Raw genomic sequence first — 21,823 nt, forward strand, 5'->3', positions numbered from 1 at the left:
TCGTTCACAACATTCTTTAGGTATCTCAATAGACCTCCCTAAATTGTTCGCATTCCTTTTTAGTGAATTCTTGGTCAATATGTTGCTAACACTTCCACAAATAACACTCAATCTTTTTTCTTTTTTATCAAACGAAAAATAAATATATATATATTCATTTTTTTAATGTGACTTGCATTGCACAGCATTCCCCCCCAGGCGGCAGCCAACCCCACGCAGCATACAGCCTTTCATCATGAGCAGCGTGGGGTTGGCCACAAGGCCTAGCTTACAGCTAGGCCATGCATCCAACTCCCCACAAGCTACCACCCTGAGGCAGCCCACCCCATGCTGCACACTGCCTTTGGTTCACTACCTTGCCAGCCCATTAAGGGCCCCAGGGACCGTAAGGGGAGGAGGACCAACTCCCCGAGCTGTTTTTGACCCCGGGAACACCATCCCCTGGGGCCCAATTAACTAAATAAAGCAACGGGGATGTGTGACTCTCCTTCCAAAGGCTATTTTGCCCTGGTAACTCCATCCCCAGGGCCCACATCATTTAAAGTATGGTGCCCCAGTGGCAACCTGGTGCACCCTCCATGCACAATATTGGGGGTCGCAGGGGGAGCCTCAGGACCCGCACCCCGACTGCTCTCTAGATGGTGATGGAGCGGACATTGCTGCTAGGATGAAGCTATCTATACACCTGTCCCCGGGCGGGAGCAATATCTTGTTCTGTTTCCCTGCCCATATGAGTGCAGGCAGTAAAACAGAACACAAGTCTGCTCCCAGCCGGTTTGAACATTTTTAAAGCTCCTGCCTGCTGGGAGCAGACTTTGTGTTTGCTCTTGTTAGGCGGGAGATTTGAAAATGCTCTCACCAGATGGGAGCAAACACATTTCTCTGACGGTCCATGTAGGGAAACCACTGTACCCTGGAGGCAGGCTCCCTATGACCCAGCAAGTGAGATGGCCCCAGGGGATGGAGTTCTCAGTGCCGTTAATATGTCTTGGAGGGAAGCTGTGTGGCCCCTCCTTCCTATTAGGCCTGGGCAAAATTTCCGTTCCGTTCGCGGAATTTGCGATAATTTGGCATTTCCGCGTTCCGTCGGAGAGCGCGGAAATGTCAAAATTTCCGCATTCCGCAGCTTTGCGATAATTTGGTTCTTGCTCGCGCTGTAAAATAATACATTCTCGCGCGCGCGCGATAGCCTTACCTGAATCCCCGCGTTCGCCGACAAGTTTTCTCGATCCGGTCGCGTTCTCCATGAGATGTTGTATTGTTTTAGCCATTTGCGAAGTCTCACGACAGTTCGCGTCCGCAGTGACGTCATGCGTCGCGCGATCACGTCTTTTTTCTCGCGATCATGCACCGCGAGACAACTGAAACCAAGATGGCCGCGCCCGCAAGCAACCACATGGGTAAGTTGGCGACCCGCAACCATGCAGAAAATCTCGCGAACATGCCGGAAAAAAACTTCCGCATCTTCGCGATATTTCCGCTTGTTTGCGGAGATTTTGAACATTTTCGCGATAATTTGCGAAAGTCGCTTTCGCAAATTCCGCCCACCCCTACTTCCTATATCAAAGCCACTGTGCCCCAGGGGATGGGGTCACCTGGGCAGAATACGGCTTAGAGAAGGGTCCTGTATGCTTCCCTCCCCTAAATACCTCAATTTGGCCTGGAGGATAGGTTTCCCGGGGCAAAAAACAATTCTAGAGGGGGGGTCATATGCCCCCACACCTTAATTACAGAATGCTGCCCCTATTTTGTTTTTCTTTTAAGTCATGAGCCTGCTGGAGTCCCACAGGATCACTACAAAATTTGCAGGGTTTTTTTTCAATTTTGGACCCTGGAGTCCCTCTGGGTTCCCCCCCCCCCCCCCATTGGGGCTAGGGGGGCAGGATATCCCTACATATACAATTTTATTTTAATTCAGGACAGGAGACCTAGTCCCCGAGTCTTGTTATTGCTGCAAGTAACATTTTTCTCATGCTGCTGGCAGTCAATCAGTGTGCTTCATCCTACGGGAGTCTGACTCCAGTGGGAGCGAACTGGCCCAAGGGAAAAAAAGCTCCCTGGTCCAATCAGATAACTCTATTTTTCAAAATTGGGTTCAAGAGACTCTCGTCTGAGTACCTTGAGCCCAACCGTTCAGATATAAAATATTTTTAAACCTTAAAATGTCAAAATCTACTTGACAACCTGACACTGAAGCTGTGAGAAGTTGGCCTGGTATATGATTTTCACTAATTAAAGTGACCACCTTGTACCATGCCAAGCAACCCTTATGGTGTGGTTGTAAGTCAACCTTTTCGGACTAGCTGCCCTAGTGGTAGCGTAGGCTAAGCAGTCTTTGAGGCTAAACTCGTTAAAGCGTGTTAAGCAGCCTGTTTTACTAAATGTAACCCCCCTTTATACCAATGAAAGGACACCACACAGATATATATTGAAAATATATATGTATTTATTTCTCAAAGTATCCCCTAGACTCTTTATGAGCACAGGCGCACAAATCGTTAAACAAGACAACGTTATAATATACAGAAGTTGCACTTTATATGGATGGGCCCTGGTGGCCACTCAAACCATATACTAAAATAGTGGTATAAGTACCACGAACAGGAAAGGGAAAAGGCCTAGGGCCTCTAGAATCGCTGGGCCTACAAGGAGCTAACTTCAGTTAGTGACCAGGAGGTCCACGGGTCGCGTGTGCAGTGAGGAAAGTTACACGCGGGCTCCCATAGGTTTTCAATGGGTGCGTAAAAGTTACAAAGTTACTGCAGAAAGGGTCTTCTGGTTGGACTACGATCTTTAGATTCAAAACACAGACACTAGAGATGTTTCTCTACACTTGGGCACCGGAGTGCCAGCTTTACCTCACCCACAGGAAGCGGGTGCATAGGTCTCGAAGTGCGTCGGGTTTCTTCTATCGATTCAATGGAGCCTGATGACAAAGATGCTGCAGGCGGTCGGTCCAGAAGAGATGCGTTGGATCCAAGGGTGGATCGGAGTTGTAGAAGACCTGAAAGCAGAGGGGACAGTGTTCACAGTCACTAGCCAGTGACCGGCGTGGCACCAGGTAGGTACCAGGCGATGTCGGGTGCAAACAGGCAAAGAGGTGTAGCTTGTCTCCGCAGCCACGTGGCCCCTGAAGGTTGACGACATCCAGGAGTCAAGTCACGAGCTGTCCCATGCAGGCTCTCGCTGTCAGCGGTGTCGGCGACTCGAAAGAAGCAAACAAGCCTTGGCAAAGGCAGGAGTCGTGGAAAGAGAGGAAAGCTGATTGTTCTGACCAGCAAGGTCAGAGGGGCTGCTCTTTTGGAGAGCAGCTAGGGCCAGTCTGGAGCAACCAGACCAGCGTCGTTGATTTCAAGTTTCGTCGCCAAAATGGCCACTAGCCAACGGGCCAGGGACCGGGCAGGCGCGTCGAGATGCAAAGTGCAGAGGGTCCCCTCGCAGATTGTGGAGATGCTGGAGGGCTCACCTTTGGTGCAGATACTGCTTGGTGCTTGGGCTTCTCAGGACCCAAAGCACAACTCGGAGGGAGCCTCTGTCGTTGCGCTTGCAGCTTGTCGTCGGTCTTCCAAGATGGCTGGCTCCACGTGTCTCGGTGCCTCCACGGGTTCCTTCTTCTCAGGGACTGTGGATCGGGCGGTGAGAGGTCTGGAGGGCCAGGTCTTGTCGGGCTCTGGGCTCGGGCTACGGCAGGAGGCAGTGGCAAAGCAGACGTTCAATAGCTGGTTGGTGCTTGCGTTAGCAAGATGGTCACTCCCTGACCATAGGGGAGATTTCCTTCAGTCCTCTGTGCAGCAGAGCGTCGAAGTTCCCGTCTTCTTCTTGTAGTTAAGTTGATTCCAGGATGTCTGAAGTCTTAGGACACAGCTCCTACCTTTAAGCGGATTCTAGGGGCCGGACTACCTGCTAGGTCCCTCCCTAAGGGTGGGACCAGGAAGGGGGGTGGTTACACCCCCAATCCTTTGTCCAGCTCGACACAGGTCCGGGGCTGGTGTGCCCCAGGACCGGTTTGAACTGGCATATGCACCGAGACTCCTTGTGAGCCTCAGGCATGTCTGGTTTCTTTCAAGCCCTACCTGACCAATACACAAAATCCTGTCTGGGGTGGTGCACGCACCTCCCCTGGCAGGAAACCCTTTGTCCACACCTCCCAAGCTGGAAGGACTCTCAGCAGCAGGAGGGCAGACTTGTGTCTGTGGTGGCAGCATCCATTTTGTGGAGCTGAGGCTATGTCTGATTTTACCCGGGTTTCAGGTACTGTACATGTCGTGTCCCTCTAGAAGGGTGGAATGCTAACCCCGTCGCCAGAATTGGCGAGGGGTTAGTATTCCAATTCGTATGACACCTCACTCGACATGTTTCGATAAAGCCAAACCAAAGATAGCATTTAACCGCGAGGTTCATAATGCACTTAAGAGTATATGGTATGACGATATCTGGAAACGGTAGAAGGAAGTTGTTCCGACCACTGCAGACAGGCTCAGCTCATGCCAGAGCACCATCTCACATGGAGCCAAGCACTCTGCCTTCAGGATTGTTAAGGCCTGCCATAGGAGTGACTTATAGGTTAACATGTGTCCCATTTAAGGTTAGGTATAGGTATACTACACCTAAGTAAGAGGTGGTTACACCAAATTACCCCAGCTGAGTGATCAGCCAGTTGTGTCAAATTGCTAGGCCAGGCCAGGCCAGGCCAGGGGTGGCACAATACATGCTTCAGCCCCTGGCAGGCCTTAGATACACCAATGCCCTGGGTACCTAGTGTACACTGGTACAGGGGCTCACAGGGTGATCCAATTCCAATTGGTTATGCACCTAGGGTGCACAGTGTCAATTTAGTAGAGAGAACAGCAGGCTGGGGGTCTGATTAGCAGGCCCACAGCCTCAATATGTCAAAAACCAGTGAAGTAAAAAGCAAAAATGTGGGGTGACCATAGGATAGCAGACCCTACTCTCCTACACAACCCCCCCCCCCCAAATGCAGGGACATTAAACTAGCCTTGACCAGTCTCGTCTTCATGTCCTAAGTGGAAGTACCTGGAGAGACCATCTGCATTCCCATGGTCCGTACCTGGCCGGTGCTCCACTGTAAAGTCCATCCCCTGTAGGGAAATGGAACACCTAAGCAGTTTGGGGTTTTCACCCTTCATCTGATTTAGCCACAAGAGGGGCTTAGGGTCGGTCTGAATCTTGAAGTGAGTGCCAAACAAGTATGGCCTCAGCTTCTTCAGGGCCCACACCACAGCAAAGGCCTCCCTCTCAATAGCTGACCAATTCTTCTCTCTGGGGGTCAACCTTCTGCTAATAAAAGCAATGGGTTGGTCTTGACCATCTACATTAAGTTGTGACAGCACAGCTCCCACACCCAACTCAGAAGCATCTGTTTGGACAATAAACTCTTTGGAGTAGTCAGGACTTTTCAGGATAGGTGCAGAGCACATGGCCTTCTTCAGGTCATCAAATGCCTTTTGACAGCTTACTGTCCACTGAACCTTTTTGGGCATCTTCTTGGATGTCAGATCATTAAGAGGAGTCACAATGGACCCATAGTTCTTAACAAACTTCCTGTAGTACCCAGTCAAGCCCAAGAAAGCTCAAACTTGAGTCTGGGTGGTTGGAGGAGACCAGTCCTTGATGGATTGTATCTTACTCTCCAGTGGTTGAACTTGGCCTCCACCTACAAGGTGGCCCAAATACACAACCTTACTCTGCCCTATCTGGCACTTAGTAGCCTTGATAGTGAGGCCTGCCTTTTGCAGAGCCTCAAGTACCTTCTTCAGGTGGATCAGGTGATCCTCCCAGGTGGAGCTAAAGACAGCAATGTCATCAAGATATGCTGCACAAAAGTCATCCAACCCAGTAAGGACTTGATTCACCAACCGTTGGAAGGTGGCAGGTGCATTCTTCAGACCAAAGGGCATCACCAAAAATTGATAATGCCCACCTGGGGTTGAGAATGCTGTTTTGGCCTTAGACTCCTCAGCTAATCTGATTTGCCAATAGCCAGCTGTCAAATCAAATGTGCTCAAAAACTTAGCAGAAGCTAGTTTGTCTATGAGCTCATCTGCCCTTGGAATAGGATGTGCATCTGTCCTGGTGACAGCATTGAGTCCTCTGTAATCCACACAGAACCTCATCTCTCTCTTGCCATCTTTGGTGTGAGGTTTGGGGACCAGAACCACTGGGCTAGCCCAGGGGCTCTCTGAGGGTTCAATGACACCTAATTCCAGCATTTTGTGTACCTCAGCCTTTATACAGTCCCTGACGTGGTCAGGTTGTCTGTAAAGCTTGTTCTTTACAGGAAGACTGTCACCAGTGTCCACCACATGGGTACACCAGTCAGTTATCAGTGAGAACATATGTTGAAATGATTGTAGAACCTGTCTACATTCAATCTGCTGATGCTCAGTGAGGTTGCCTCCAAGGGTCACTCCTTCAACTGAACCATCTTCAGGGTTCTGAGACAACAGGTCTGGGAGAGGGTCACTCTCTTCCTCCTGTCCCTCATCTGTAGCCATGAGCAAGCCCATGTCTGCCCTGTCAACATATGCTTTTAACCTGTTAACATGGAGTACCCTGTGGGGACTCCTGGGAGTTCCTAGGTCCACCAAGTAGGTAACCTCTCCCTTCTTTTCCAGGATTGTATGGGGTCCAGACCATTTGTCTTGGAGTGCTGCTCGGGCCACTGGCTCCAAATCCCATTCCTTCAGTCCTGGCTGAAACTCAACCAAGACAGCCTTTTGGTCATGCCAAGCTTTCTGTAAGGCCTGGCTTGCCTCAAGGTTTTTGGATGCCTTCTCCATATACTCAGCCATCCTGGAGCGGAGACCAAGTACATAGTCCACTATGTCTTGTTTAGGCTTTTTGAGAGGTAACTCCCATCCTTCCTTCACTAAACACAGTGGGCCTCTTACAGGGTGCCCAAACAACAATTCAAAGGGGCTGTAGCCAACCCCCTTTTGAGGGACCTCTCTGTAAGCAAACAGAAGGCAGGGTAGAAGGATGTCCCATCTTCGCCTGAGCTTTTCAGGTAATCCTTTGATCATACCCTTTAGGGTCTTGTTGAATCTCTCAACAAGCCCATTGCATTGTGGGTGATGAGGGGTGGTGAACTTGTAGTTGACACCACATTCCTTCCACATAGCTGTCAAGTATCCTGACATGAAGTTGGTACCTCTGTCAGAAACCACCTCCTTAGGAAACCCCACTCTGGAGAGCACTCCTAGCAGGGCCCTGGCCACAACAGGTGCTGTAGTGGTCCTAAGGGGAATTGCCTCTGGATACCTGGTGGCATGATCCACTACCACCAGTATAAATCTGTGCCCAGATGCAGTGGGAGGATCCATGGGACCCACTATATTGATTCCCACTCTTTCAAAGGGGACCCCCACCACAGGTAGTGGTATTAGGGGGGCCTTTGTTGTGCCACCTGATTTGCCACTGGCTTGGCAGGTCACACAGGAGCGACAAAACTCCTTGGTATCTTCATTCATGTGAGGCCAGTGAAAGTGAGGGACAAGCCTGTCCCAAGTCTTGTTCTGGCCTAAGTGTCCTGCTAGAGGAATATCATGGGCCAAGGTAAGAAGGAAGCCCCTAAATTGCAGAGGTATAACCAACCTCCTGGTTGCACCAGGTTTTGGGTCTCTAGCCTCTGAATAAAGGAGCCCATCATCCCAATACACTTTATGGGTACCTTGAGCATTCCCAGCAGCCTCAGCCTCAGCCAGCTGTCTGAGGGGTTCAAGAGAGGGATAGGATAACTGAGCCTGCCCCAAGTCAGCCCTGGAAGGTCCCCCTGTCCCCAGAAACTCAACCTGATCAGGTTCAAGCTCTTCAGGGACAGTTCCTTCAGGGTCCTCTAGATCATCTTCCTGGGAAGGCTGATCATCACTTGTAGACAGGGGGGAAGGCACAGCCTTAACCCTCCTGTTCTTCTTCTTGGGAGGTGCTTGGTCCATTGTTCCAGGATCCAAGACCTGTGGTTCAGTAAGGCACTTTTTGGCCTGTGACCTGGTCACAGCAAGGACATGTGGTGATATACCTAACATCTCTGCATGTGTCCTGTACTCCACTTCTGACCATAGAGAACTCTCTAGGTCATTGCCCAACAAACATTCTACTGGGAGGTCTGCACTAACCACAACCCTTTTGAGGCCAGTTACCCCTCCCCATGAGAAGTTAACAACTGCCACACTATGTGAAGTAGTGGCATTGCTGGCATTGGTCACCAGGTAATTCTCACCTGGTATGTACTGTCCAGGATCCACAAAGCCTGGTGTCACCATAGTGACACTGGCACATGTGTCCCTGTAGGCTTGAGACACTTTTTCATTTATTAAAGGAGTCTGTCTGTACTTGCCCAGGTTACTGGGGCTCACAGTCAGGGACAAATCCATGTCCCCATCACAGATCAAGACTGCCTGTGTCAGGGTTCTGTCTAAGTCAGAATCTCCTTCAGTTCCCATACTGATTCCCACTACACCCTTTGTCTGGATTGTCTGGGGACCAACACTGCTAACAGTAGTACTGGGAGCAGGTGCCTTAGGGGCAACAGTGTTGGGGGCTCCACCCTTTTTACAATCACTGGTCCAGTGAGTTGTATTCTTGCAAGATTTGCACCAGGGTTTCTTTGGACCTTCTTTCTTCTTCCCTTTAGGCTGGGACCCACCCTCGTTAGTACTAGTTTGGGGCCCTGTTGAAGACTTCTGGTCTTTAGATTTCTGATCTCCACCCTTTTGGTCTGTTTTCTTCTGATCACCCCCTTGGCCCTGGTTCTGGTTCTTTTGCTTAACCCTGGTTCTGACCCATTTGTCTGCCTTCTTTCCCAATTCTTGGGGAGAGGTCAGATCTGAGTCAACCAAGTGTTGATGCAGTTGCTGGTTCTGACAGTTATTTAAAATCTGTTCTCTCATCATCAAATTGTACAATCCTGTATAATCAGATACCTTACTTCCCAGTAACCAACCCTCCAAAGCCTTAGTGGCACATTCAATGTATTCAGACCAGTCCTGAGTCTGTGTCTTCTGGGTGTCTCTGAACATTAACCTGTACTGTTCAGTGGTTAAGCCTAACCCATCAACTAGGACACTCTTCAGGGCCCTGTAATTTCTGACATCCTCCTCCCTAACAGTGTGGAGTCTATCTCTGCCTCTTCCTTCAAAGTGAAGGACTGGGTTATTCTTAAGACCCAGCGGTGCCAGGGAACAACACCTGAAACCTTCGTGGGTTACCTGTTCTGGCGTACGAAACACAGAGACACGGGACACTTCCAGCGACGTCAGAGATCAGCGTTTATTTACTGCAGGGATACAGAGGTCACAAGAAGTACACAACGTGTAGGTTCTCAGAGACTGCTTCAAATTGTAGAAATGGATCGGTCCTTTTATACAAGTTTTCGCCATAGCACAGTATGGCGAACAAAGGTTACAACTCAGTTCCCACAATAAACTTCAAAAGGGTCACGTTCATGTTTCAGGAGGCCGGAACACAATTACAACAGTCTTGCCGGTTCCCAACTGTAAAAACATATCTTCTCTGCAATAAACACATTCCATCCTAACCGTAAACGCATTAAGAGAAAGGACGAAAACAGATGCAAAGAAAGGACAAGGATGCACAACAGATTAGAAAAGGGGTGTTTGGAGTAATAAGGGAAACTTGATAACGGGATCAAAGGCCTCGTGTCCAATGTATGCATGGCTGAAACAATAGACCGGCGCGGCAAGATGAGCCTCGAGCGGGGCCATCTGCCTTAGCCGTGTCATTTCCCTCATTGTAAAAGTCACCTCAAAGAAACACGTGTCCCTAATGTAAGCTTGGGAGTCCCAGGGTCACGAAGCGGACAAAGTCCGTTCGCTGGCTACTTGAGGGCAAGAAACAAAATGGATGCTGTATCTAAAATGGAACCCGAGGGTTCGGATGAACCAACCCAAAAATAAGACTAACCATACGTGGTTGCGTAGCGAAACTGCGTACACCCACTATACTCGTCATTTGCGGTTCGTAGACATCAAACTCATCCATATTCGTCACCACTCAAAAGTGTCGTTCCGTCCCACACGGAACCTCAGACCCTCCTTTTGCCCTCATGTAGGCAAGCACTAGTCAAGATCGGAATCTATTTCAATATTCATCAGATCGTTCAGCTGCTGCTGGAACATCATTCTATTCATCAACGTCTCCTTGGTAACAGATGGCCGTCTTATACACGTTGTAGCACATAGGCCACATAAGGCAGGACCACACTGTACACAAAGACAACACGTGAACAGAAACATTACAACAACCCCTACGATCATCAGAATCTTCCAACCCCAGGTTGACATCAGGCCCCAAAACCATCCTAGGAGCGTCCAATTACCTTCGTCCACGTGTATGGACTCGGAAATCTTGTGCAACTTCGAGATGGCTTGGTAGACAGTTGGAGCATTGTCAGGAATAAAAATGCAACAACTCGAATGGATAACTTTACACACACCACCTCTATCTGCAAGAACAACGTCTTGAACCATACGGTTCTGCAACGTCATGAGTCTATCCGCCTGAAGTTCAGCTGTTAAATTACCAAGGGCACTTGCAGTAATATTAGCAGTCGACTCAACTACACGGGTCAATTGTCGTAGGTTCCTACTATTAACCATAGGTCCCCAAAACGGCAAGAAACCCTTAAAGAAGTCTCCTGCTTCTTGACCAGCAGTATCCTCTTTGCTAATAACGCCTCTCACGACTCTCGTTTTGTGATAGTCTGAAGCAACCGTGAAAGTCGGTGGTAAAAGATTCGCAATATAACAGGTACCTGAAAAATCACGGGGTAACCATGTATATGCGCGTTCATAACATACAAAATAAGTGCCCTTAGCGGTCAGAAAAACAGGGGAGGAGAGCATCGGTAGAACATACGTGTCAGTGCAAGCACTGTTCCCAAGTTGTGCTCTCGGATTTCGACCCAAACCTTTCAAGCAGAAATTACCAAGGTGTGGTACAATCCATATTGGGGACGAGCTCTTAAGCTGTCTATCACCCACTGACGTACTATACTCAGCCTCGCTCAGATCCCTATAGGCCTGCACTTCTTCATCCGGAATGAGTGATGCATCAAAAACATCTCTATCCAGATCCGCTATTGCTATCGCCAAAGGCTTGTGATACGGCCCAGGACCAAATTTGACAGAACGTGGCTCTCGACTGGGGTAGGAATCTAGTGCACTACGGAACATAGTTTGGAATGCTCGAGCTGAACCCTGGGAGCTGTAAGGAAGGACCAAATACGGAATACCCCTATCCATGGTATGTGGCATTAACCCACATACCCAACAATTGGTAGTATTCATCACCAACTGATGCTGATGTAGGAGTTGAACGAAGGAATTATTCATGAATTCCGCACGTCTAACCTGCTCATGTTGAGGCAAAGGATGAAAAGAATGTGGGGAGACAGTGGTGAGGGAACTTAGTTTAGGAGAAAGGGTAGGTGAAACAGAAGGTAATAACAACTGTACTCCAAAATACACTCCACCCACCAATAACATAGATACGGTCAGGAACAGTAGAAACACCTGAAACAGAAAACATTTTGTTCGTACAACCCTCCATAGTTCTAATCTCTGCGCCGACATCCTTTCTACTTCCAACAGCTTAGAGAATGCCATCCTCTACAAACCGTCCGTGATGTAGTTGACGCACTTCGTTCTGAGTAGCGATTATCAATCCCCAGGAGTTCCCAGAAATCGACAAGAGTAACCGACCTAACGTCAGAAACCTGCTAAACAGAAAGGAGTACCCGCACGGCCCTACGGTAACCCGGATGGAGAGGTTCCCTCGAAACGTTCAGTTTTATTACAAATCTCTTAGCAGTGGAAAAGCACATACGAACTCAAAAAGAAAGGATATAATTGTCCATAATGTTCATAACATCAAAAAGCAAATATACTACTAATTTTTATTAGTCCTTGAACGAAGAAAGTATCGACTTCTTCCAGGTCGAGTTTGCTCTACAAACAATTGTTCAGCTGGCGCAACAGTGTTCGATGAAGTGGACAACGAGTCAGACCTTGGGTTCTCTGCTACCGATGACTCCACATGTGGGTTTGGCAGTGACAAATCCTCCCCCACAAGTTGAGCGTCGCTAAACGGCACAAAGTGCAAAGGAGTCTCAGTTTCTGTGGCCCAAATCCCAGTCCTCACCCAACCGTCCGTTGGTAAGGGGATCGGTACCTTTTTTGTGTGGCTGGCATGGACCCAGTTCTTCCGGCCCTCCAGTCGAACCGCTGTCCTCGTTGTCAACAAGACTTGAAAGGGTCCGACGAATCTTGGCTCCAAGTTACGTTTCCGACCAAAATTTCGGGTAACGACCCAGTCACCTGGCCGGAGCTGGTGTCCAGGACCCTCTGTCTGCGCCGGTAGAGCTTCAAAGACCTGTTGATGGATTAACCGTAGTTTAGTGGTCAAATCATGCAGGTAATCAATTAGCATTGGATATTCAAGACTATCAAAAGCCCTCGGCCTCGGAACTCCCCAAATGTTCGCAGGGCGGCCGAACACAATCTCATATGGGCTAAGCCCTACTCGAGAGTGTACGGTCGCTCTGGTTGATAGGAGAGCCAGAGGCAAGGCATCAGGCCATGATAGACCAGTCGTAGCTTGAATCTTTGCGAGCTTTAGATTCAGGGTACCATTGTACCCTTCAACCAAACCCGCTGCCTGAGGGTGATTAGCACTATGAAATTTTTGACGAATTCCCAGGCCCTTACACACACTCTGCATTACACTTCCCACAAACTCGCTTCCATTATCCGACCACACGATCCGTGGCATTCCATACCTAGGAAAGTACTCCTTCAGCAGGATTTTTGCTGTGGACAGGGCAGTATTATCCTTAAGAGGATAGGCCTCAATCCATCTGGAGAACGCGCAAACCACAACCAAAACATACTTCAAGTTATTGCATCTCTCCATATGGATAAAGTCCAGCTGGATAACCTCAAAGGGACAAACAGGAGGAGCGAAATGACCAGGTGGAGTGGGGGTGCCCTTTCCAGGATTGTGCATCAAACACACCATACAATTCTTAACCACTCTCTCGGCACACTTAGCGATACCCTCATTCCTCCACACAGGGGACAAAAACTTACATATTCCTTTCGCACTAATATGTGACAACCCATGAGCCATCGTCACAACAGCTAATACGTACGCATCTGGTAACATCCACCTCTGACATTCCGTCAGGTCAACCCAACATCCATGCATATCCAACTTTCCCGTACTTTCTTTCCACTTGGTCTTTTCAGCTTTAGTAGCTTCGTTCTGAATTGCTTTCACACTCTCAACAGTATTTTCACACATACCAGTCTCCGTCGGCCACCTCACTGAACTCGTAACATACATTCGGGTCGCAAGATTCTTAGCCGTTTCCTTAGCAATCTCATCCGCAAACGCATTACCACGACCAACATCATCCGTCACTTTCCGATGTGCACTACATTTAACGATCGCCACTTGTTTAGGCAATGTAAGTGCATCCAAAAGATCATTCACGAGCTGCCCATGCTGAATCTTCGTACCATGCGATGTCATAAATCCTCTTTCTCTCCACAATCTTCCAAAATTATGCGCAACACCGAATGCGTACTGACTGTCGGTAAACACATTCACTCGCTTTCCTTTCGACAGAACACACGCTCTTGTCAATGCAATTAACTCTGCCGCTTGTGCTGAATTCTGGTTCAATCTCGCAGTTTCCACAACCGTGCTCAACGTCACTACAGTGTACGCAGTCGTCACATCGCCATTCGGCAATTTAAAACACGAGCCATCCACATACAAGGTACCATCGGGATCTGCCAAGGGAGTGTTTTTCAGGTCCACACGACCTTTTGTTTCTTCCTCAGTTCGTAAATAACAATCATGTGGCAGCACATCATCTGATTCCATATTAATCGGCAACAATGTCGCCGGATTCAGTACATTACAACGTTTGATCTGTATATGACTTGCCAAAAGGGTCAGCTCGTACCCAGACAACCTTGCACTCGTCAGATGTTGAGTCTTTGTCCGATTCAAGAGCGTATCAACTGCATGCGGAACCATCACTATGAGCATATTATCCATAACAAGACCTGCGGACTGCCGAATAGACGCCGCCGCTGCCGCTGTCGCCCTCAAGCAACTTGGCAACGCTCTAGCTACCGGGTCTAAGGTCGGGGAAAAATATGCACACGGGCGCTGCTTGCCGCCAAATTGTTGCGTTAAAACACTCAACGCACAACCTTCCCTCTCGTGGACGTATAATGTGAAAGGCTTGCTGTAATCAGGAGTACCTAACACAGGAGCCGAACACAGTGCATCACGTAGTTCAGAAAAACTTTTCTGACATTCCTCCGTCCATGGCAAAGGAGTCGAAACGTCCTTGCACGTGAGAGCTATCAATGGCTTCGCTAACAGTGAAAAATTTGGAATCCACTGTCTGCAGTATGACGTGATACCTAAAAAGGCACGCACATCTCTCTGGGTCGTCGGCACAGTCATTCGAGCAATAGCTGCGATTCTTTCAGGGGTCAACCTTCTTCCCGCCTTTGACAATAAGTGACCTAAATAGGTTACTTCTTGACAACAATATTGCAGTTTAGAAGGTGACACTTTATGATGTAAGTCACAAAGATGCTGTAACAGTGACACTGTAGCAGCCTTGCAAGTCTGCTCAGTGTCTGCAGCTATCAACAGATCGTCGACATACTGAATCAAGGCCGCACCAGTTGGCAGTATGAACGCATCAAGTTGACTCTTAAGAGCTTGACTGTAGATCGATGGACTCTCACAGTAGCCCTGAGGTGCGCGTTTGAACCGGAAACTATGACCACCCAATGAGAAACCGAACAAATCTCTGCTTTCCTCAGCTATCGGAATGCTAAAGAACGCATTCTTCAGATCGATTACCGAGAACCATGATGCAGAGGCTGGAATCAGAGTCAGTAAAGCCGTAATGTCTGGCACCACAGGAAACTGCGGAACAACAATTTTATTCACCTCCCGTAAATCGATAACTAGACGGTACACGGGAGGCTTGGAGGGATCCGTTCGTTTCAGAATAGGCAACACGGGACTATTACACACATTACCCCGTGTCTCCTCAATAACATCTTTACCGATCAGATCGTAAATGATCGCTAATAGTGCCCGTTCACCATCAAGGGAAATACGATACTGGGGTATGCGCGGTAAGCGCGCACCAACTTTCAATTGAACAACATAAGGTGGTATATCCAGCAGGCCCACATCATTGGGACCTGTCGCCCACAAAGAGACCGGAAGAGAACTCAATTCCGGTGGGAGCTTATCGATCGATAAATACATAGGGGAAATCACGCTCTTACCCAACATAAGCTCCACGCCCGTAGGAGAACAGTACAAAGTCGCATGTAACCTTTTCAACAAATCCAAGCCCAAAAGATTCTCACCACAACCAGTGGTCAAAATCAAAGGAGCTTCTAGCTCATGAGACCCAATTGTAAGGGGCAAGGGGCCAGAAACTGGATTGCTAACGGGGGCGCCAGAAAATCCAACGGAAACATTCGTTAAGCCAGACAAAGGCGCGCCAGGGAGTTTCGAATGCATGATGGAACTTTTTGCTGCACCAGTGTCCAACAGAAAAGGCTCAACGACGCCCAAAGTGGCTACTGCAACATAAGGCCCTCTCTGATCAACCGGAACTGATACTTCTCCCTTCCTTTGTCTATGGCTGTCCTAGTAGATACCATCCGTATCAACATCACACTCGACGTAACAGTCATCCACATGATACTGTGCAGATCGACCGGACGATGGTTCACGCCGGTCTAAACAATTGTGCGAGTCCGAAGACGTGGCAAAACGTTCGGCCTGATTCTGAGTAACTCCACGACCTCTACCACGAGAAGCCTGTTGAGGACCACTACGTCCTCCTCGAGCCGACACACCATTGTTCCTATCACGGAGAACCGGACAATTAAACTTCAAATGGCCCTCCCCTCGACAATATGCGCATTGATTATATCCCAACACAAAGCGAGGTGCAGGAGAGTCATTTCGCGTCTGCGATCTGGAGAACTGTGATTGTGATCGATTTGGCTGCTGCGAGTCACTGAAATTCGAGCGCGGAGGGTAGGCTTGCTGCAATAAGACCTTGGTTTTAAGATCCTTCGTTTTCTTATCTGCACGCTCACTTTCCTCCTTTTCTCTATTTTCGTAATATTGGGCCGTAGCCAATATTTGAGCAGTGGTAGAAACAGCCCACGAACTCTCAGAATTCTTCAACTTGTTGCTAAGGTCGGGCAACAAGTTCGATACAAACTTATCAACGAACAGCCGCTGACCACCCTCTGAACCCATGTCCTGGCCACTATGATCAACAAACGCTTCCTCAAATCTCGTAAAGAAATCAGAAACGCTTTCATCCCTCTTTTGCTTGCACGCTGATAATTTGTCCCAATTGACGCGCATTGCTGGCATAAGCGTTTTCATCAGGGTAATTATCCTCTGAGGCAAAGCCACAATAAGCTGTTCAGGCTTAGCCCCACCGACCTGCTGAGCGTCTGCCGCCATAAGGGCAGCCCAATCACCGCCTAACTCGGCTGCGTGATTCTCGTGGCGAATTTTCGCCCAAATCGGCTGAGGCACCACATTGCCAAACAACATGTCGATATCGGCAAGGTTCATAACTGTAGCATCCACCAACTGGGACAGCTCCTTATAATAACCTGCAGGATTTTTACGGGGATCAGGCAAAGATTGCTTCACTTGTAAAACTTCCGATCATTTCCAAGGGAGGTGTATCCACACTCTCTGGAAACGGCCTGGGACAGCAGGGTTAGCATTAGGATTACCTGGCATCCATACCGGGGGAACTTCCCGCATAGGATATTGACCAGGTTGTGCCATCCATTCTGCAGTTTCTTCCTTAAACAACGCACGAGGTTGCACTGTACATCGAAAGGATAACAAGCGTTCTAGAGCATCTCGAACCTTGTCACCTACGATCACACCCGTGGCGAACCGATGCTGGAGCTCAGAAACCTCAGACGGTACATTATCAACCACATCATCATCCCACTCCTCCTTCAATGATTTACACAGTTCCTCAAACACGAATCGTTGCGTGGGCGCATTAAACTGAGAAAACGTTTCAAACACTATACGTGAGGTGTATTTAACAGGATTACGAATCCATCTGCGTGCCATTTTTACCAGCGAGTCACGTTCCCTACCATCAGGAAGCTGGCTGCTTCTTGAGCAACATCTGAAAGAGTCGAGCCGAGTATCGGCCCAAAAAGCGGAGAATAAAGAGTAGCAACAGCAGTCAGGAGACGACTACGAACAGAAGGAGAAGAGGAAGAAGATGCAGGCGTGGCAACAGTAGGGGTGGAGGCAGTAGAAGTAGACGCGGCAGCAGGAGTAGCGGGAACGACAGGCTGAGGAGGGACTTGGAAAGGCGCAGTAGGGAGAGAAGCCGGCACAAGAGGATGAACGATCTGTGGCACAAGGGGATTCGGGAGAGCGGGAGGAACGGCGGGCTGACCAGCAGCCGCCAAAACAGCGGGTTGAGGAAGAGGTGGATGCACGGGACCCATAGCATTGGGAGCATAGGGAGGTGGTGATTTCAACAGATAAGACAAGAGCGAATCCTCCATCGCTTCTTCTCCCGTCTTATCGACATTAGAAGGTAGCACCGGATAACATTTATCCACCGCCATATGATGTAGCCGAGCACTAACTTCCTGTTCTTTCTCATCTTTGTCTAACTGATACTGTTCTGCATTTCGCATCACCGTAATAACACCTTCTCTTTTATTTTTCTTACTCTGTTTGATTTCTTTCTGCTTGGCCTCTTTCCGCCATAACCGGAAGGAATCAAACATGGCCGGCCTAGCCTTCTTTTTAAACAGTTTAGCTTCCAAATTATCTAAAACAGCAGTTTCGAAACTACCATGAGATGGCCAACTAAGGACGCCATCATTTTTAGTGTAGCGGACCCAAAATTCATTATATACGATAGGACCCACGCCATGACGACTATAGAGCTCATAAATTGGAGTTCCAACCGGAGGTATCGGACATGAATCCTCCAGCCGGGAATCCATTCTGCAACATTTGAAACACCCAAACAAAGTACTACGGCCAGGCATCGTGCACACTAACCGAGTATACAAACTTCAAGGGCTATCGAATTACGATGTCCTCGCAAAAAAAAAAATGCAAGACCCTCGGTTTTTGGCAATTGCAATCGTCAAATAAAACCCAACAACTAAGAACCACGAATGCTATGGAACCATGCAAACAACAAAGAAACACTGGGAGCGACCCACAGATACTTAACTGAGAGAACAATGGCGTCACCAGGAAGGCCCGTCTATCGTCTCGCCGTACAAAGGACTACGCCAGGCGCCAAAACAGGTCGACAGTCAGGGCATCGGTCCGTCGCAGCCGTCAGGAGGCGGCGATCTTCGCGGGAAAAGACGTCGGGCCACTTATTTCGACAACTGGATCGATGAAGCGGGGTGCACCTTCCCTCGGAGATTTCACACGAAGTTCCTCACGATCGTCGGGCTTTGGACCGGTACCGTTGATGTCGCCCCACGTTGGGCGCCAACTGAAGGACTGGGTTATTCTTAAGACCCAGCGGTGCCAGGGAACAACACCTGAAACCTTCGTGGGTTACCTGTTCTGGCGTACGAAACACAGAGACACGGGACACTTCCAGCGACGTCAGAGATCAGCGTTTATTTACTGCAGGGATACAGAGGTCACAAGAAGTACACAACGTGTAGGTTCTCGGAGACTGCTTCAAATTGTAGAAATGGATCGGTCCTTTTATACAAGTTTTCGCCATAGCACAGTATGGCGAACAAAGGTTACAACTCAGTTCCCACAATAAACTTCAAAAGGGTCGCGTTCATGTTTCAGGAGGCCGGAACACAATTACAACAGTCTTGCCGGTTCCCAACTGTAAAAACATATCTTCTCTGCAATAAACACATTCCATCCTAACCGTAAACGCATTAAGAGAAAGGACGAAAACAGATGCAAAGAAAGGACAAGGATGCACAACAGATTAGAAAAGGGGTGTTTGGAGTAATAAGGGAAACTTGATAACGGGATCAAAGGCCTCGTGTCCAATGTATGCATGGCTGAAACAATAGACCGGCGCGGCAAGATGAGCCTCGAGCGGGGCCATCTGCCTTAGCCGTGTCATTTCCCTCATTGTAAAAGTCACCTCAAAGAAACACGTGTCCCTAATGTAAGCTTGGGAGTCCCAGGGTCACGAAGCGGACAAAGTCCGTTCGCTGGCTACTTGAGGGCAAGAAACAAAATGGATGCTGTATCTAAAATGGAACCCGAGGGTTCGGATGAACCAACCCAAAAATAAGACGAACCATACGTGGTTGCGTAGCGAAACTGCGTACACCCACTATACTCGTCATTTGCAGTTCGTAGACATCAAACTCATCCATATTCGTCACCACTCAAAAGTGTCGTTCCGTCCCACACGGAACCTCAAAAGGAGAGCCATAAGATTGCTGCCCACTGGTCTTCAGGAACCTGCTGCACTTTGCAGGTTCTCTCAAGAGCAGTCATCCATGTGTGGATGTCATCCCCACTCTTGTAGGGGGCACAACCTTGGACAGGTTCCTATTGTCAAAGACCCTATCTTTGTCCTTAGGGACAATGCTGCCACCAGTGGGTATAGACCCACTCTCTCTAGGTTGCCTAGCCTTACTCAGTTTCTCTTCCATCAGAGCTACTTCTAGCTCATGTCTCCTGATTCTCAGCTGAGCTTCCTACATTCTGGCCTCATGCTCCCTCCTCTGAGGGGTGGTCATCCTTCTCCTGGAGTGACCTTGAGAGCCTTTAGAGGCATGAGAAGCATTAGATTCACCTGAGTGATTCCTTTGCCTCCCAAGCCCCTGGTTAAGTCCACTGGGGAGATCCAATGGGATGATCCCATTGTCAGTCCCCAATAGCCTTAGGTTAGCTGGGCCACGTATAACACTTGGCACTGGGCTAGTTCTCCCTTCATCCTCACTACCTTCTGTATCAGTACCCTTCTCACTTTCATCCTCTGTAGTATGGTTCTCATCTAAGGGGTGACTATTGGAAAGGGGTACCTCAGTAGCATCTTCAGAAGGGGGGCCTCCTGTTCCAGTCCCTAAGGGGCCTAACTGGGAGGCTTTCTTGAGAGCTCTCTGATCTTCATCAGCCTGTAAGAGTTCTCTGAGCTCAGCAGAAGTAGGGTTCTTGGGCTGTTTAAGGCCCCTGATATTTGCCAACTGCCTGAGCTCATTTTGATTTAGGGTAGCAAAGAGAGTTGGTGCCCTCTGGGGGTCACTCTCGACAGAGATGGGTACTTTGGACCCCTCTGCCCCCTTCATTGCTCTTAAGTGTGGGTGGATGTGTTGCAATCTACCTACACTTGGGTTTTCCTACTAAACCTATCTAGTAGTTGTAGTCAGGGTGTGCTACTCCCTTTGCTCTACAACTACTAAGTTCAGTAGAACTTAAGTATATCTATCTTGTTTTATATGTACCTACAGGTACCTATGTGATCTTTCAATTGGTAACCAAGAGATAACAATGGTAAAACACAGCAAGCTCAAATCCAACCGCTGCTCACCAATGTGAGAAGTTGGCCTGGTATATGATGTTCACTAATTAAAGTGACCACCTTGTACCATACCAAGCAACCCTTATGGTGTGGTTGTAAGTCAACCTTTTCGGACTAGCTGCCCTAGTGGTAGAGTAGGCTAAGCAGTCTTTGAGGCTAAACTCGTTAAAGCGTGTTAAGCAGGCTGGTTTACCAAATGTAACCCCCCTTTATACCAATGAAAGGACACCACACAGATATATATTGAAAATATATATGTATTTATTTCTCAAAGTATCCCTAGACTCTTTATGAGCACAGGAGAACAAATCGTTAAACAAGACAACGTTATAATATACAGAAGTTGCACTTTATATGGATGGGCCCTGGTGGCCACTCAAACCATATACTAAAATAGTGGTATAAGTACCACAAACAGGAAAGGGAAAAGGCCTAGGGCCTCTAGAATCGCTGGGCCTACAAGGAGCTAACTTCAGTTAGTGACCAGGAGGTCCACGGGTCGCGTGTGCAGTGAGGAAAGTTACACGCGGGCTCCCATAGGTTTTCAATGGGTGCGTAAAAGTTACAAAGTTACTGCAGAAAGGGTCTTCTGGTTGGACTACGATCTTTAGATTCAAAACACAGACACTAGAGATGTTTCTCTACACTTGGGCACCGGAGTGCCAGCTTTACCTCACCCACAGGAAGCGGGTGCATAGGTCTCGAAGTGCGTCGGGTTTCTTCTATCGATTCAATGGAGCCTGATGACAAAGATGCTGCAGGCGGTCGGTCCAGAAGAGATGCGTTGGATCCAAGAGTGGATCGGAGTTGTAGAAGACCTGAAAGCAGAGGGGACAGTGTTCACAGTCACTAGCCAGTGACCGACGTGGCACCAGGTAGGTACCAGGCGATATCGGGTGCAAACAGGCAAAGAGGTGTAGCTTGTCTCCGCAGCCACGTGGTCCCTGAAGGTCGACGACATCCAGGAGTCGAGTCACGAGCTGTCCCACGCAGGCTCTCGCTGTCGGCGGTGTCGGCAACTCGAAAGAAGCAAACAAGCCTTGGCAAAGGCAGGAGTCGTGGAAAGAGAGGAAAGCTGATTGTTCTGACCAGCAAGGTCAGAGGGGCTGCTCTTTTGAAGAGCAGCTAGGGCCAGTCTGGAGCAGCCAGACCAGCGTCATTGATTTCAAGTTTCGTCGCCAAAATGGCCAC

At 48.7% G+C, this 21,823-nt stretch overlaps 1 protein-coding gene across 1 annotated transcript in view; it reads left to right on the top strand.

Annotated features, from left to right (window-relative positions):
• The window catches only part of NCKAP1L (NCK associated protein 1 like), a 1,693,457-nt gene that overhangs the window by 539,181 nt on the left and 1,132,453 nt on the right, over positions 1 to 21,823 (top strand). The window lies entirely within an intron of this gene.

This window comes from Triturus cristatus, chromosome 4_1 (genome assembly GCF_964204655.1).
Source record: "Triturus cristatus chromosome 4_1, aTriCri1.1, whole genome shotgun sequence".
NCBI classification, from domain to species: domain Eukaryota; kingdom Metazoa; phylum Chordata; class Amphibia; order Caudata; family Salamandridae; genus Triturus; species Triturus cristatus.